Raw genomic sequence first — 19,362 nt, 5'->3', positions numbered from 1 at the left:
GGATGACATACAGATTCATGTAAAAAAAAAAACTACTAAAAAACTTTCAAGTAAAATGTGAAATGTTTAGGGATCATATTTCAATTATCAAGTGTTTTATACATGAAAATACAAATATGATAAACATTCATCTCATAAATATTAAGAATGTTCAGTTTGATGAATAAATTCACACATGATGTTGGCGTCAGGAATGAGTTTCAATATGAACAAAGCATTTTTGCACCAATAATATTTAGTTTAAGCAACTGCAGTCCAGACATTATTCCAATATGACAGACAGGGACAAATGAAACTATAGTATAATATAAGTATAGATTTTGAGTCCCGGACTTTATAAACTTTTCTTATAACACCATGAGATTTATTCATTTTTTCTGGTCACCCAGTCAGCTGCTCTTTCCGGTTTAGATCATCATCAACAATGACGCTCAGAAATTTGGTGGATGAGAAACGAGTGTTTTCATTTGAATCAATTTTGATTTTAGGCTTAGTTGGAAATGATTTTTTTGCCACCAAATTTCATATAATTAGTAACAATAAAAGATGACACGGTGATATAAATATGTTTTGTGTTACAATGAATGTCCCATAGAAGTAAAATATCCTCTTTTTAACTATAGTCTCCATATCTGAACTATAACAGACTGTGTAAAGACGAGGACTAAGCGAGTGTGATGTCACCCATAAGGCCCAGCTCCAGTCAAATAAAGATCATGATGCTGGTGGTTATAGACGTGAATCTAGAGCCACACCAAACCCCAGGATCATGTAGAGGACGTTAACATGAACATTTTAAGACCAAAATATTAAGGCTGCCAGCAGCAGGTACAGAGAGAGGAGCCACAATATCCCAGTGTAAGTCAATGGGAGCCAGAGTCAGAAGGAGCCAGAAGAGCCACATGTGAACTTCCTGTTTGGAACGTGGCTGTATATAAAGAGTTAAAGGCTGCGTTCAGACTGCAGCCTGAAGTGACCCAAATCCAATTTTTTGGCCTCTATGTGACCTGTATCTGATCTTTTAATGACAGTCTGAAGATCCGATTTTTTCAAATGTGACCCAGGACACTTGGATGTGTGCTCCTGAAACCGATACATATCTGATCTTTTGACATGTGACTTCACTGTGAACGGCCAAAGTGCATTCATCCACTTACACGTTATCAACAAGACACAAACGTCACTATTCTGCACTGAAGTAGGTGAAAACTGTTAATGAACTCTGTGTCACTGAAGTGAAGCACATCTCCACTCACCACTCTTGGCTACATCTCCACATCCACACGTTACTTTCAACGTCCCACACAACGCCACGGCCAAAAACCTCGTCCTTCTCCTTCTCAATCTCCTCCTTACAACAAGTAAGTTGTTCATGTTGTGGCTCCGGTACGAGAGGAACTTTAAAATCTCCAGGTGCTCAATGCTGCGTCCATGTTTGGACAACTTCCGTAAACACAGAGCACGCTCACTGCGGTCTCCAGTGCACATGCGGGACATTTTCAGGTCGTTTAATGTTCACACAGGGGATCACATACAAGTCACATTTAATTGGAAATGTGAACGACTTCGCAAAAACATCAGATTTCACAAAAAAATCGGAATTGAGCATTAAGCCCTGCAGTCTGAACGTAGCCTTAGAGTGCCGCCCGTGTCTGGTGTCCAGAGGAGTGTGTGAGTGGAACATGTGGCTCGGTGCAGGTCAGTGGATCACAGAGCTGCTGATGTAAAGACTCGTGAGGTCACCAGAGGCCTTCACCACAGCTCAGAGGAACAAGGTCACTGTGTGGAAGGAACCGGACACACAGTATTTATTGATATTACACAGTGACGTCACGCTGAGGAGGGGCTGTATGTATGTCTATGGGGGAATGTTCAGCAGTTACAGTGTTGACACAATGTACAAACACAACTTGATCAGTTTTAAATGATATGAAAACTCAAAAAACTGGTCCCATTTAAGGTGTCTGATTTTCACTCTAAACGGTGAGTGTGAAGTGTTGGATAATGACCAGTCGTATTTGAAAGGGACTTGACAGCGCTGATCAGTTCACTTGTTTTAGCTGCAACTACTGTAAGTCACTTCTTTCAGGTCACATTGTGTTAAAACAAAACTCAAATTAAAGTCAAACTTGAGTAACAGAGATTCAGACAGAGCAGTGCCTCCAGTTAACTTCACCCCCAGTGGATACTGATGACCTCATGTCAAAGGTATCGCTCGTTAACGTGCAGAAATGTTAAATGTTAAACGAGTGGTGGATTTATTATTTTTATTATTTATTTATTTATTTGTATTTTTATATATTTTTTTAGGGCTGGGCAAAAATTTAAAAAAATTAATTGCATTAAGCGCATGAGTTTGAGTGATTAATCGCAATTAATCTTGATTAATCGCATGTTATCATCATTGTCATTATCATCATTGTTATAAACTTGGACTGATATTTCTTGGGAAACAAAGGGTTAATATAATGGAATGGAAATGGACCAATCACAGTTTTTCTTCCAGTGGTATCTGGGTAAATCAGTGACTCTCCCTGCAGCACTGAACCGGCGGCTGGAATGAAGTTTGAGATTGACAGTTGTCTGAGCCAATCATATTTCATTGAGTTATGGGCGGGATCATATCACCAAATCTTCCGGACCTTCGTGAATACTCTGTAATAGCATTATGTAAACAAGACCACAGCGATGAAAAGCACACTGAACACCTCGATTTGGACGACTCAGGGGCGTCTGGAAGAAGGAGAAGACAAAGACCCGTGAACCGGAGCACGTGGCCCGGTCGAAGCAAGGAGCCTGCGGAAGCTCAGAGCCACGGTCGGTCCGGCCCGGCCGCGGGCTCAGCCACGGGTTCCGGTTCTGCAGTCTGGCCTCACCCGCGGCTCCCGGAGGCTCGGATCTCACATCATCTCACGTGGTCAGAAAAAAGTGAAAAAAGTGTAAAGAAAAGATGTCAAACTTAAAGAAACGCTCGCGGTGGACTTTTTCAGAATAAAAGACAGTGAGAAACAGACTTTTACAATAAAATAAATAAATAAATAATAAAAACTGTGTTAACAGCATTAAAATAATTGTCAGCGTTAATGAATTGATTAGTTAACTCAAAATTAACACATTAACGTGCCTGGCCCTATTTTTTTTTTACTCTTCCTTCTCTCCCACTCTCCTCTCTCCTCTCAAGCTGCAAATTAAGTAAAGTAACGAACGTCTTTGAAAATGTTTATTATTAAGTTTAATTTGCAAAATACCACCGTTTTTGTGTTGGTCGTATCATTTTATTTTGTGTCGCAAAAAAAAGTTTGAAATCAATGATAAGGAGAGTTTGAATAGGCCCAGGAGAGATCACTAAATTACTCAAACATGCACAGATAACTCTAAACCTCTTCAGGCTTGTTTTTGATGAGGGAACAACACCTTGTTCATTATGAATATTTAGACGTCATTTAGTGAAGTGTCTTTCTGTTAGCAGCGCTCCAGCTGCAAAATGTAATAAATACATTTAAAATGATGAATAGAAACAGTTACATGTGATTTAAGATGTCATTTTCCTCCTTTTCTCCTCCTCTCCCCTCTCCTCTCCTCTCCTCTCCTCTCTCTCTCTCCTCCTCTCCTCTTCACATAAAACAGGTGTGACAGTCCAATCTGCTGCTAACATGAACCATCAGAGCTCCATGTGTCATGGTGTCATCACTAACCTGACTTTGTCCTGCTCTCCTTCTCTCCATCCTTTCTCCTCCTCTCCCTCTCTTTCCCCCTTTCACCTTCCCCTCTCAGGTTTCTCTTCTCTGTGTCTTCCCCCTCTCTTCTCTCCACTCTCCACCCCTCCACCCTCCTCTCTTCCTCTTTTTTCCCTCCTCTCTCCTTTTTCTCTCAGGCAGAAAGTGACAAGGAGAAACAGAGCTGTGTTTGCCCCCTCTCCTCCTCTCTCCCTCTCACCCCTTTTCTCTCTCCTCCCTCCTCTATCCTCCATCACTCCTCTCTGTCACCCCTCCTCTCCCTCCACTCTCCCCCTCCTCTCCCTTCTTCTCTTTCCTCCTCTCGCTCCACCTTCTCTCAGGCAAAAAGTGGCAAAGGAACCACAGAAGTGATTTGTTATAACCCCCTCTTGCCTTTCTCTCTCCATCCTCCTCTTTCTCCCTCCTCTTCTCTTCTCAGTTCCCTTCATCTCTTCCCTTTCTCTGTACATGTTTGTCTGTAGTTGAGCATAAATAAATAATCGTAAGGAATGCGTCCAGTCGTACATAAAATGTGTTGTGTGTGTTTTATCATCAGAATATGAATCGAATAGTTATGACATCAAGAATTACAATTACAAAAATGTGCAGAGTTTTTCTAGACAATATTACACAGAAGCGTTCGGTTACGAAATTCAATGTGGCAAGACAAGTCTATTTTTACAATAAATTGTAATTAACTCTGTTAACTCTGTTGTAACTCCTTGTTTTGCCATTAGTCCACTTTTACCCTCTGCTACAACTTACTGTAAGTGCAGCAATCTCCATCAATGTTTCTTCTGCTAAACAAATAAAGCCTGTGAAGTGATGGTGTGTTTTTGACAGTCGAGTTGCATCTGTGAATTTGTATTCGTACTGAAGAAAACGTAACTTTTCAGTTCGTATTCTGATGGATGAAACACACACAACACATTTTATGCACGACTGGACTCATTTGAGTTTACGAATATTTATTTTATGCTCAACTACAGCCACATATGCAGGGATTTCTATCCTGTGCACATGAATATGGATCCGGTCAAGCAGTAACAGAGGGGAACAGGGGCAGATTTTTTACATTCAAATGTCTCTTATTCAGAAACTAGAGGGACTATTGAAATAAGTAAAGTATCAGAATGTAGGAAAGAGTTAACACTCCAACAGGGTCAAGTTAAACCTGTGATATTCTTTCAAGTTGTTGACAAAATTTTAAAAAAAAACTCATGTCGGTAACAGAGGGAATGAAATATGCAGCACTTTTTGGGCAATAAATCCAAACAGTGATAACTCTTGGTTCTCACTTACATATCCTTAACAAACTGGTTTGAATATTTGCTTCATATAGTTTTCTACCATATGGTACAAGATTAGGTTGAAAAACCTCTTACTTTTTGACTCATGAGATTTTTTATTAAGAAAGGTCATGGTAACGGAGGGAAAAGTAACGGAGGGAAAACTGTACAAGTAAGTAGAAGGTGCATGATTTTGCATCATTACCTCCGCCAAGGAGGTTATGTTTTTGCCGGTGTTTGTCTGTTTGTCTGTTTGTCTGTTTGTTTGTCTGTTTGTTTGTTTGTTTGTCTATTAGCAACATAACTCAAAAAGTTATGGACCGATTTTGATGAAATTTTCAGTGTTTGTTGGAAATGTGAAAAGGAAGAACTGATTTCATTTTGGGGGTGATCCGGAAGAAATCCTGGATTCTGGATCACTTTGAGATTTTAGTTAACATTGTGGTAAATGGGGCCAAAAATTTTGTTTCTCAATATCTCGGTTAATTATTGACCAAACCCCATGAAATTTGACTCAGGGATGGACAATGGGTTCCTCTTTCATATTCCAAAGGCTGATCTGGATCTGATCCAGAAGACTGATTTTATCGCAATTTATATAAAAAATGGGGGTAGTCCTTGGCGGAGGTCTGAGTGCTTTTCTAGTTTGTCACTTTTTTCTTCTGAATACTTTAATATTACTTCAAAATGAAAGGAAAGTATTTCTATAAAATATGTCAGTCCTTCCAAGCTAATTTTTATCATTTTAAATACATAAAAAAAAAAAAATCATCTACCTTCATCAACAGTTCAAAGATGGAATAACACAAGATATGATGAAATACATCCATTTATTGACATGATTTGCAGGTCTGTTAAAACGGATGGAACTTTAGAACCAAAAATGGTACAGAAAAAAGGTCAACAGTTTCATAAACTAGAGTACATATGTATCTGTTCAATACATTTTTGTATCAGATGAATTAACTTGAATTTTTGGCCTTGCTGTTTACTTCTGCTTGACCAGGCCCGTATGTCTTAAAGCTTTCTTACTCCATAGTCTAGAGGCTAAACTCTGATAAAACTTGATTTGTGTCATAAATAAAGATCCGACTGGGCTGACACAAGTGTTTATGGACTAATAATAACCAGACAAGTCGTTGTCACACTGGATCTCATGTAAACAGACTGGATTATTCAGCTTTTTGTCTGAGATGTGGACATTTTTATTGGTTTGCATTAAGGTAAGTGAATAACAGTTTATTTAAGAGAGTTTTATTCAGGATCAGGTTGTACAGAGTGCCATAAACCACAGCTTCTGTCTGCAGTTAAACACCTGTCTCTGTCCACTGCTGTTTCTCCAACTACTACAATACACTGTGGTCTATATTGACCAGTCTATTGACCACAGATACACACTGCTTTTGGAGGTGCATTGTGGGAAATTTAGAGTGCACTACATTTTCACCTGACACGCCTCAAATTGGCCTGACCCCTAAATAGTGGAGAATTACGTGGACATTCAGACACAGTCACTGAAAAGACATGTTATGCTCTCTTCCCTCTCCTCTACCCTGACTCTCCACTATTCTCTCTCCCTTCATCTCTAGCCTAATCTCTCCTCTCTTTCCTTTCTTCTCTTTCCTTCTCACTCAGCCCTTCTCCCGCCCTCTTTATTCCTCTTCGTGTAGGCGAAAAGTGGTGAGGAAACACTGGTAATATGTTATGTCCCCTCTCTCCTCTCTCCATCCCTCCGTCTCTCTCAGGTGAAAAGTGTTGAGGAAACAGTGGAGAAGTGTGTTGTATCTGTCCTCTGCCTGCATGGCTCTGCTCTCTGAACTCAATCACTCGCCGCTCCCACCGGCCAGAGCTCAGGGCATCACCACGACCGCTCCATCACACAGAGCAGCCAGCCATGTTGTGTCGTCTCTCTCCTCTGTCAGAGCGCCCGCCAGACACACAAACACACACACTAACAAACACACACACACACACACACACACAGGCCATCACAGACTACATGTCACCAGGCTCGTAACCAAGATGGAATTTCTGTATCTTTTGCGGAGACGTGCAGTTTGCCTGTGAGGGGGGAAAATGATTCTGGCAAGATTCAAACGTTCAAATGTTTTTGATGAGAGAACAAGCTCCAAAAAGACAAGTTTGCATAATACTTGTTCTTTTTTTAAATAAAGGAAGAAAATGAAATAAAACACAGCTCCAGGTCTGTTTTTGAAGAGGTAACAGCTTTCTAACATGGTTTAAAGCTCACAAGAGTCAACTGTGTGTAATATAGGAGCTTTAATGCTGGCTAAAAATGTGCTTGAGGTGAAATAAGCTCACAGCAAAGTCTTGCACCGGGTCCTGCACCGGGTCTCACAAATAGTTGCTGAAAGAGGCGGATTTTAACATTCTGGAATGTTACGGGCACGTATGCGGGTAGTGATTACACACGGGAGGGTCAGGTGACTCAACTGAACAACGAACGGGAAAAAAATACTTGACGTGCATCCAGGACGTCCGTTCCCCTGGAAACAAGTGCCATTTCCCATCTTTTTCCAGAACGATAGGCCAGGCTGAGAGAGACTTTAGTGTTTTTATTACACAAAACCACCAGGGGAGGAGATCGGCTCAGCGGCTGCGCTCTTGGTTTAGTCCTGGTTTAGATCTGGTCCAGTCCTGGTGTAGTCCTGGTGATCAGCTGGGAGGTTTGCAGTGTGTATACATTTATGCTAATGATACTGGTTCAGTCCTGAATTAGTCCTGGTTGTTTACACCTGGTTAAATTCTGGATTAGAATGTTAACAGGTCTGGGTGGGAATGGATTTAACTTTGATATCACAGATTAACGGGCGCGTGTGGTGCTGTAGTGTGAGGGTGCGGATCTCCAAAATGGACCCATGCAGGACTCTGACTCAGTGTGTCCTAGGCCTTTCAGTTGACTGGAACACCAAGGACTCCAAACTCAGTACTTCAAAGACTCTGGAAGTGTAAGCAATGTCTACGATGTTTGATGGGTTATACTGACGTGCAGAGTCACCAACAAATCTCACAAATGAAACGTAACATTTCCGTTGCCTCAACAATTGAAGCACCAATGTCTGACTTATCTCAGTTAAAAGAAGGACTATATTTTGTTCTGAATGTTCTGAGGATATTTGAGAAGAGACATCTAAAAGTATTTCAGAGATGTGCTGTAAGTTTGCAGCTGTGGTTGGACCATCAGAAAACTGGACAATGGTCTTTTTGTGCTCCATGGTCCAGACCGTCAGAGAGACAAGCCGGCACTGGAGCTGGAGCTTTGTGTCTGACCAAAACCAAGAACAAACTGATCATAGCTGAAGTAGTTTTAGGTCTGTCCTTCAAAAGTCTGACGGTAAAGTTTAACATTATCATCTCATGGGCGTGAGATCCATTTGGAGTTTGCCGATCAGTGAACCAGAAAAGGCAGATCACGGCTTCACTGCACTGATGTTGTGTCCTTGGGCAGAGCACTTGATAGTCCCTGTTTTTGACTATGGCTATTTGTAGTAAATATAAAAGAAAAGGCACACAAGATTCTGAGCATGAGTGTGGTGCTGGGACAAAATGTCCTCCACACCAGAGTTTCAGTGATTCCTTCTCCACGTGTGAGAGGGTCGTGTGCATCAGAGGAGCACTCTTCTGCATCAGGAGGTTTCACTGGTTTTGACCTCAGTCAGTCAGGAAGACAAAAAACACACTGCCGTATAGTCATCTCACTGACTTAAGGAGCTTATTGTTTTTTGTTTTTTTTTTGGGGGGGGGGGGGGCTGGGAACTGCTATTCTCGGAACTGTGAATGTAACATCTGATCAATCTGAAGTTAATGTAGTACGAAGGACAAAACATTAAATGTCAGATTTCATGCTTTTACTCATCCATAGACTTTATATATAAATGGACCTAGTTATCCCAATAGTCACTGCATTCCATTCCCCACAAATTCACCCACGAGCCTTGATGAGCTTCATTTGTCTGGAGCCAAATGTTACAGATGATGTTGCACTCAAGTCCATTTCTTTATAGAGTCTATGGCAGGGGTGTCCAAACTTTTTTCATCAACGGCCACATATCTAAACACAATCGAAGCAGAGGACTGATCGAGGGCCGTAGACTGGTGCTCAAAACAGTGAATAATTGAAAAATGTGCCTGTTTAACGCGGTAGAATGAATAAAGATTGATGGCTCATTCTAAGATTCTTAAAACCACACACTAAATATTAGATATTTGCTTTATCAAGGTAGATTTTCAAAAAACTTTTTAATTGAAGCAAAGTAATTTGTGCCAATTCACCTGGAAGTCTGAGGGCCAAGAAAAAATTGTCTGAGGGCCGCATTTGGCCCACAGGCCATAGTTTGGGCATGCCTGGTCTATGGTGTAGACACAAACTTGAGACAAACTAAACCATGACTGAGGGAGCAGGCCAAATGTTCAGATCATTTCATGTTGTCACTCGTACTAAGAGGAACCACTGTTACTTCAATAAAAAAAATAAAAAAGACTCAGGTAGGAGTACAATTATATCCCGTTAAACCACTCAAAGAAGTACAGTTTTATTCAAAAGTTCGATTAGCGTGAGTCCTGCACACCTCTGCATATAATATAAATGAGCCCGCACCTTAATAAGCTGCCCCTCCTCTCAGAGCTGCCCTTCCACCCCGCAGGTCAAAGGTCACTAATGAGATGCAGAGGAATCGCTTAGCCGTGGCACAGGTGCATTATGGGAGCTCACCCTGAGAGTGGGGGTGTGGTACTGGACGCGCTCAAGCCCAGGCGTGATGACCCGGGCCGGGCACATGAGAACAGCTCCAGGGGTGTCATTAAGGCTCCATAAACACACACGGGTCAGAGGTCGGCACAGGTGCATCATGGGTCGCTGGATAATTGTCCTTCGCAAATGACCTTGGAATTAACAAAGTGCAGAGATGTCCATGTTCAGTCAGAGGGCAAATCAGGCGCTACTAGTTCATAACTGCATCATTAAAGCTCCTGTATGTGACTTAAAGAGAGACAAGGACACTTCTGTTCACGTCTAACACATCACATCAACACGTCAACATGATGCTGCCTTTGTTCTCAAAATGTTTTATTCACCCAAATCAACATATTAACATGTTTTATACATCTGAGTTTACTTTTTTAATGCTGACACCCCCTTCCTTTGCTCTCTGTGTCACTCCCCCTTCAGAGCACTATCACAACACTTACGATCACCCTTCTAATCAAACTACTGCACATACACACAACAGATACCAGGAAAAACAATGGAAATCTCAGTCCAGAAAAGTGCAGTACTACGAACAGCAAAGATACTGCACAGGCTCCAAGGACCCGAGCTGGATGAGAGGGAGAGACCAACCACCGTGGAAGGTGAGGAGCATATTGTGCAATATTGCATAATACCATTTTGCATAATGCTTCATACATCATGTATTGCATAGTAAAAGCTGCTAAAAAAAAAGAGACTGTAAATTATAATCTCTTCATCTGACAAAGCATTTTCCAGGTAATAACTAATGCAGAAGATAGTGACAGGATCACTTTTGTTCATGAGTCAGATCAGTCACATTGTTACTAGGGATGTGCAAATCAATACTAAGTACAGATCCTATCGATACTGACAGAGGTACCAAACGCTCCAAAAGAACTGATACTTCTAACATAAACCAACAACCCCTCAATATAAAATTAACTTTTTAACTCTTGACTTTGAACTTCAAATGAACTGTTTGTAATGAATTGTGTGTATAGTAAGTGTGCCGGTGTTGTGTACTTTTGTGTGACTGTTGCTGTTCTTTTCTCTGTCCTGTAGATGATTTCACATCAACCTGCCGAGATACTGAAGATGGAAATGAGTCATGCTGCTATAATCTTTACATATTTATGTTTTAAATGTTCATTAATATGTGCTGTCCCTTTACAAATAAATAAGGAGAATGAAAATAGACATGGACTTATTCCATGACACAGCATACTGCCATAAGAAGTACTTTAATTATCACCTATTAACTCCCATAACACTTTCCACCTGTTCTTAAAGCCCTTTACTTTTAAACATTGTTAGGGATGGGAGTATCGATATCAAAGTATCAGTTTAAATGTGAGTATCGATACTGTTATGTTCGTGTTATGTTTCATGCAGTGTAATGGTGTTGTTTTTCTCACAGTGACAATAAAATCTTGCATCTCTTGAATCTTTCAGCATGTCAGGGCCATTTCTTCACTGTTTTGTATGAAAACACCTTCACGAGCAGCATTTTACACTGAGCCATTTGTCCTTCAGAGCCTTTTTGAAGCCATTCCCTTATGCAAACAGAATATTTATATTTAGTATAGTGTATTTGGTTAAATCCCTTCACCCTTAACATCAGATCAGTGTTGAGTTGGACAGAGCAGTTTGGAATCAACTAAATGATTTTCTTGAAAAGTCGGTCTCTTATTGTTTAAAGGAATAAAGGAAAAGAGCTGCCAGACACTTGATTCTCTGTCCTGGTGCATTTTCAGGAGTGACAAAAAAACAAAGAATTAACACACATGTGAGAACTATAAGGAAACCGCCACATGGTCCTATCCCAGACACTTGTTTGTGTGTCCATGGTGTGATATCACAGAGACAAAAGGACTAAGTGGAACACCTACGAGCTAACACCAAGAAGAGTATGAACAGGGCCCTGGGGAGATCACTAGATTACTCAAACATGCATGGATGACATCAATAACGTCTTCAGGTATGTTTGTGATGACAGAACAACTTTATAACATGGTAGAAAGCTCCATAAAGCTGATTTTGCTGAATCTCTCCTCGTTAACAAAGTGCAGAAATGTCCACTTTAAGCCTGAGGGAAATCAGGCGTGCTGCTGGTTCATAACTGCAGAGTAATTACAGGAGTGTTTTGAATAAATACAGGCTCATGTAGTAATTATGAACAACAGAAACAGGACGCCTTGTAAAACACATGTGTCATCTGAACCTGCGCGCTCCCACACTTAGGCTTGTTTGGAAAAAAAAAAAAAAAGTGTCCTTAGTCCTTTTTGTGTGCAGGCTTGCATCTCCACAAACCTGACACTTTTTTGGCCTGTATAAAGGCCTTCTCCTGCTTGCTGCCATAAAAATATTGTTCCTTTTTCTACAATATTCCACAGTATGGCATAAAATTGATCTATCTCCATGGAGAATGTCTAAAGTATGGCTTTAACCTTCTGTTTCTATGGAATCCTGCAGACGTGCCACTTTAGGTGCAACTTTAAAATAATAATAGGGGGTAATAATAAAAAGGATTTTATATTTAAGAGTACTTTACCTTTAAGCAAGTATATTTTTATACCTGTAGACACTAACAAAGTATACACTATGATAATGTTTTACATGTACACACTGCTCTGCTGAAAGTGTCTGTGACAGGCTAGACTAATCATTAGATTAAAAAATCATACTTACGATTTTACAAAACATGTGACATTTTTTGTCCAGTTTTGCAAGTTTTAGGTTCCAGATTTTACTTCCTGGTCTGAAATCATGGCAGACTAGATCATTTCATACCTGTTACCTACACACCATGTAGTACACTGGGGCTAAACTCACATTCATTATTATTTGAAAAGAAATCATGTTTAAATTGTATAAATAAGTGAACCAAGTGAGTGTGACATCACCCACAGCGTTCACATAGAAGAGTTAATACAAACATTTTAAGACCAAAATGAGCTTGACAGCTCAGTTACACACAGGAGTGAAAGTCTATGGTTTAAAGTATCAGAAAACCTTTTGACAGAATCCTCCCTGAGGATCATGGGAAACAAACACCTGACACTAGGAAATATAAGAATCAGCTGCCTGACACTATCAGGGACACTTTGATTCTCTGTCCTGGTGCATTTTCAGGAGTGACACAAAAACAAAGAATAATAGAGATGAGAGAACTATAAGGAAACAGCCACATGACCTTGTTTAAATCAAATGACCGGACACATCACAGAAACATCATGTAACTGCTCTGAGGAAGACCACTGTGAGCAGTCCAAACTGTCAGGTATGAAAACAAACTGTTGGTCTGAAAAAAGAACCTAATGATATAACAGGCACATGAGCCTGTCCCACACACTTGTGTCTGTGTCCATGGTGCAGTAACAGAGGAAGAAAGGACTAAGTGGAACACCTCCAATGAGGAGTTTGAACAGGGCCTGGGAGAGATCACTACATTACTCAAACAAGCATGGACAACATCTAAACTTACTTCCTGTCATTTTCAACATATTTATTTTCGCAAAATTGTGTCTTGTTTGGTATAAAACTATAAATTATACTTAAAAATTTAGAGAACTCTCAAAATATTTCTCATACACTTTAAATGTTGCATTTATGAAAAACATGCATTACCCCAGTGCAGTGGTGTACAGTTGTCAGTGAGTTTGACTTGTCACTGCTGCAGTAACTCTTACACGTCTGTGAGGACAACCAACCCAACGCCTTTGTCCTGTTTCTTTATTCTGATGAGAGTAACGAACGCTTAGCAGCACCCTGAAAACCACAGCTGCTTCTTCACAAAGAGCACAACCTTGAAAATGAAATGAAATGAACCGAACATACAAAGAAAGTCTGCAAGGAAGTGTGTCATCCAAGAGGATGCAGAGGAGAGGTCAGAGGAACAGAAGAGAGGTCAGAGGAGCAGAGGGGAGAGTCCGAGGAATAGAGGAGAGAGTCTGAGGAGAGGATGAGAGGAGTAGAGGAGAGGTATACCATGTGTATGCTATAACATGTAATGTACATATGTAATGTGTACACATGTATGATGTGTATAGTGTGATATGTGTGTATTGTATAATATGTGTAGATATCTAGATCTCTATATATTGTATATAGATAGCAGGTGGATAGCTCTACTCGTAAAGCTCTGGCTTTCACATCAGGAACCCAGGTTCATGTGTGTATGATATGTATATGTGTTTAAACATGTGTAGCTTAACTAGTAAGTCACCTGATCTTCATGTGGCACTTGTACAATGCCACAATAGGGGTTAGAACACAGATAGAAAGTATAGTAGTAGTAGTAATAGCAGCAATAGGCTAGATCAGAAGACCACAGAAGACTTTTTAAAGCTTTAATCATCTACCTGCACCAGCTCAGTCACACCCAGGACCGACACAACACACGACTGAATGGAAGCACGTGCGGCCATGTTTAAAGCCTGATGCACTAAGTCGTCTACGTGTGCAAAGTCTCTCGATAGTTAAGAACAACGGTGGTCAAAATATAAGGTAGAGATGGGCCAGGGACAGAAAAATACCTGGGTTACATTCACATTGACTGAGCAATTACCAACTGATGGGACTCACCCTGAATGACTAACCAAAGGGTCCTGATGCCTCAAAAGCTAAAGTCCCATCTAACTATTACTATTACTATTACTATTACTATTACTATTACTATTACTATTACTAACTCCACAATATGAGAGCATCATCGTTACTAAGATAAATGGATCAATACATGAGTCCAGCACAGAAGAGCACTGGCAAAGACAGGGAGCCCAACACCAGCTCCTGAAAGACCAAACAGTCGTCTGTGACTATGTCTCAATGCCTCACACATGGATCGCTGAATGTCTTGAGTTGTACAGCAGCAACAAGACTGAACTCTCTCTGGATATGGACACTGACTCAGGAATGGAGCCAGCACCAGTCATTTCCTCTACATGGATACATCAGCTGTACACTAAGGTTTCTTTCATGTTGTTAGTTCGATTATTTGGTCCACACCAGGCAATAAAATTGTTTTTATGTAGCATCTAGACTCCAGTGGGTTCTGCTTTCACACCTGCAAATGAATGAAAATTGGTCCAATAGACGTTTCTTCAGTATCTGCCGGTAGAAATAAGTGCCCATTTGAACTCGCTCTGGTTCTTGCTCTGATCTTTGTATATCACATTCTCTGTATTGGCCATTGTTGGCAAAATATCCAATTCGAAAATGCGGTTGCATCTGGAGAACAATCTGTTATTGCACTGGAGTCGCCGAAGGCATATAGCACCTCATTTCAGACAGATGAGACGCGCTATTCTCATGGATGTGGTCACACTGATTATGAGATGGAGATTGTTCCAAAGACTCACAAGGTAGACTTTTACTGCAGAGATGGTTATGCTGTTGGGCCAACAGGCTACAGGCACTTTCCCACTAGCAGTGAGGAGCTCATGCTGCAGAACGAGTCCTGGGCTGAGGAGGGGAACTCCACAGAGGTGGAGGAGGGTCTGGACCCGGAGGCCGTGGTGGTACCAGTTCTGTTTCTGGTCATCGTCGTACTGGGGGTGATGAGGAACTCTCTGGTGCTGGAGGTGGTGAGCTAAGCCTGGTACAGCAACGGGAGACAGCAGGCTCCACAGGGGCTCTGCATTCCACCAGCCCCACAAACCTGTTCATCCTGAACCTGAGCGTGGACCTGTGCTTCCTGCTTGTGTGTGTGCCCATACATGCAACCATCTACTCTACTCGAATGGAATATTTGGTGAGCACCAACTGCTGTCAGTGTGAAAGCACATAAGAGTCTCTGATCCACACCATCACAGACACTGGAATGTCATTCAGGTTTAGGAAGTATAGTCAGATGGTTACAAAGAGAGGGAAGGTAGTCCACACAGAAGGGGACTCACTCTGAGGAGGAACAACAGCAGACACTGAAGAAGATTCAAGGACAGATGAAGAGCTCAGAGAATGTCTCAGACAGTAGAGTGCTGAGGACGAGGGGCATCATGGGAAGACAGGTCCCTGCATAGGTTGATGGGAGGTGGCTGATATCAAGGCATTTGTTACAATGAAAAACATTATAATGAAAAAAAATATATATCTGTAACTATATTTTATGCAATACTGTGGCCTGGAACATTCCGAGAAAAGCAATAGCACATGGAGATAAGCAGTGCATTGTCCCTCCAGCAGAAAAGTGAAGTGATATAACTTTTAAACACAATGCAGCTTTTTTCTGTGGACAATATGAAGCAAACAGGCCTCTCCTCTCCCTGTGCTGATCATAACACTGTAATGCACTCATCCTAGATCCAGCTTTAACTCAATTCTCTCTCACAGCACCAGGACACACAATATAGAGTTTGTGCAAAAACTCCCCAAAGCAGCATCTCTGCCCCGGACATAATCATATTTCATAATCCTGTGTATTAGGAAGACGTCAGCGGGAAGCCAACGCCATCGCTCCAGACTTAAAGAGGACGTATCACACTTAAAGAGGACATATCACACTTCTATGTGGGATTCATTAACACATAACATATTCAGATCAAAAGGTTACCCTTTATTGTTTTGAAAATGCTATATTCACAAAAAACAAATGAAGTGATTTGTTTAACTGGTTTCACTTTTGTTGTTGATGCTCTGAGTTCCTCCTCCTTTTGCTCCCTGCACATCCTGTTACTCCCCCTTCAGAGCGCCATCACAACACAATCAGTGTGCATCCCACTAATGAAACTACACTGCACATCGCTCCACGTGTGTCAAGTTGTAGAGTATAGTTTGTATGATGTTTTTGTATAGTTATGAGAAATAGTCCTGTGGGAGCATGGGAGATGTAGGCTTTTTGGTTGGGTTCATTTATGCATTCATATGTTATAATTAAATAGAAATAAATATGACTTTAACTAGTAACTTATCTTTTGTAACTCAAGAGCTTGTCTTCCCTGGACATAAGGTCATAGACCTTGCACCAAAAAAGTTACACAATGGACCTTTAATGTGCATAAACAAGACAAACCTTTAATGTGTTCCATTTAAACTGACTCTTGTGAGCTTTAGGTCATGTTCAAATGTTGATGCCTCCTTAAAAACAGACCTGGAAATGTGCTTCGTTTTATTCACAAACGTTTTCCGTGGATCCTCTCCTTTCTCCTTCGCTATGGATTCTACCTAAACAACTGAGGGATTACACAACGTGACATCACAAGGTTGAACAGAGTGTTTTCTGTTTGAGAGAAGAACTCGGAGAAGAACTACGGAGGATTTGTGTGTTAATGTGTGAATGAAACAAAACACAACTCTGGGTCTGTTTGCGATGAGAAAACTACATTAGAACACAGATCCGAAAGAAATGGCTGAATATGAAAACTTGAACAAACAAAAAATGTCTCAAGCTCAAACCACATGCTTTTACTGACAGAGCTCCATTAAAAAGAGCCAAGCTGTTCACTGACCATTAGAAACAATTGGTTCTTGATGCAATAAAAATTCAATGAACTGCACCACCTTCCATTTGTCTCACGTCATTAACAATAACAGCACACTATCCACGCTATCAGAGCAAGTGCTGGAAGTGTGTGGACTCTGAACCTAATGTTTAGGCCACTCTTGGGCCAACTTTTCTGGATGAGGGTAAAGATTGTGTGGCTTTACCTAAAATGATCCATAATATGGCATTAAACCTATCTATCTCCATGGAGACAAGGTGATGCCACTGGGTAAAGTGTGTTTACCTTGTTGACATGTTTCGGCTGCTGCATCTTCAGAACTGTCGGTGTTGGTGGTGACGTGTCGTATATCAGCTGTTGTTACTTCCTGTAGGTGTGGTCAGCCTGATGGACCTGGCAGGTCGCTCAGACTGACCACGCCTCCCGTCGCCCGGTGTTCTCTGGAGGAGGGTGTCCCAGGTGTGTGAAAGGAGGAACGTGCCGTCATCACGTTTAATGGTGTCCATGCTTCGTTTTCTGATTTCAATGGCCTCCTTGGCTACAGGAAGTAACAACAGCTGATAAACGACACGTCACCACCAACATCGGGGACAGTTCTGAAGACTAGCACTGAAACATGTCAACAAGGTAAACACACTTTACTGTATTGTCTTTAAAAAGAATCCAAGAAGTTAAAGTGTATAAGAAGACAAAATGAAAATCTTTGGCTTAAAGGTCAGATCTATGGAGAGGTGACCCTTCTCACAATAAGAATGCAAGTTTCGCCCATTGTAATTGAATAAATGCAAGATATTAACATTTGATGCCATATGGGATATTATACATACAGTATATAGTGCACCAAATGCAGCTTGTGCAGTGCAAAGCACAGATGTTGGAAGTTTGATTTGTTTCCATGGTGACAGTGCATAGTTGGAACTCTGAAGTACTATAAACTTTTTATACCAAAGGCCTCATTTGTCAAGTGCCAAAAGGATACACAGGCTAAAAGTGGAGAAAAACCTGCCGCTAAAAAGACACAGCACAGTTTTGCTGCTATGAGTGAATGAATCTGCAAAGCATGCCCCAACCCTGTCTGTGCCGCTCTGTGATGCCACAGGAGTGTGTGGAGTACTACCATCTATCATCCCGCTCAGAAGTCCAAAGTTTTCACCCGTCACCATCAGAAGCTCCTTGATCCAAATGAAATGTGAAAATGTTGCTAACTTCAACAACAATTCCACAGCCCTGATGCAGTGAGCGCAAGAGTTTGAATAATCTCATTTACACATCAGTTTTGCTGCAGAAATAATAATTGCTCTTCCCATTTTAAATCACAGGCAGCATGCCATAAACTGCACATGCTGTTTTTCACTTTATACTGGCAGTTTGAGGAGAGTGTGAATAGGCCTCAGGAGAGATGGATGTCATCTAAAACCTCTTCAGGCAACTTTCTGACACTTGAACAATGTTATAACACGGAAGACAGCTCCAAAAAAGTCTGCACAGGTTGTCCTGAACGTTGTTTCTCTCCTCAGACTGAGACAGCAGCTGCTGACCCCACCTGATCTGACCTGGTGCTGAGCTGCACTGAGACCTTTGTTTTATTTGTTCTATTGATTGATTGATTACTTACCTAGAGCAATGAGAGGCTGCTGTTTTGAGTGGGAGACAAACTAATCAAGCAGGAATATTGATGACTGACTTATTGATAGGGGATATGACTGTGCCCAGTGGCCCAGAGCTTATGGAACACAGAGACGAAGCATAGCTAGACTCAATTGAAATAAGCGTGGCTACTTTGAGTCTGGCTGTGCTGTCCATTGTTCCATGAAGCCTCATTGACAGTCTAATGTATTCAGAGTCAGGCTCTCTTTAATATTCGGTGAGTCATTCCGCCACCATCCCACCATCTTTTATCATATTTCCAGTAGAAGAGAAGGACCCTGCTTCAGTTACCACACAAACCAGAACTCAGCACATGAGCACTGGGCACATGCACTCAGATAAACATGTCTTTGTGGTAACAAAACAAACACAAGTTGTACATGAATTAATTTAACTGTATGGTTTGTATAATAAGAAAACAACACCAGGTCATGTTATAGGTAAGATCTGTGAAAAGGCGACGGTGCTCACATCTTTAATGCTATACTATGGAACATTGTGGGTAATAAAAGAAGATCTCC

At 41.1% G+C, this 19,362-nt stretch overlaps 1 protein-coding gene across 1 annotated transcript in view; it reads right to left on the bottom strand.

Annotated features, from left to right (window-relative positions):
- Positions 1-19,362, bottom strand: part of LOC110154046 (protein shisa-6) — a 204,560-nt gene that overhangs the window by 152,357 nt on the left and 32,841 nt on the right. The window lies entirely within an intron of this gene.

Source organism: Boleophthalmus pectinirostris, unplaced genomic scaffold (assembly GCF_026225935.1).
Source record: "Boleophthalmus pectinirostris isolate CB_2022bp ecotype Guang Dong unplaced genomic scaffold, ASM2622593v1 HiC_scaffold_14, whole genome shotgun sequence".
NCBI classification, from domain to species: Eukaryota; Metazoa; Chordata; class Actinopteri; order Gobiiformes; family Gobiidae; genus Boleophthalmus; species Boleophthalmus pectinirostris.
This window is presented reverse-complemented; position numbering and strand designations above follow the sequence as displayed.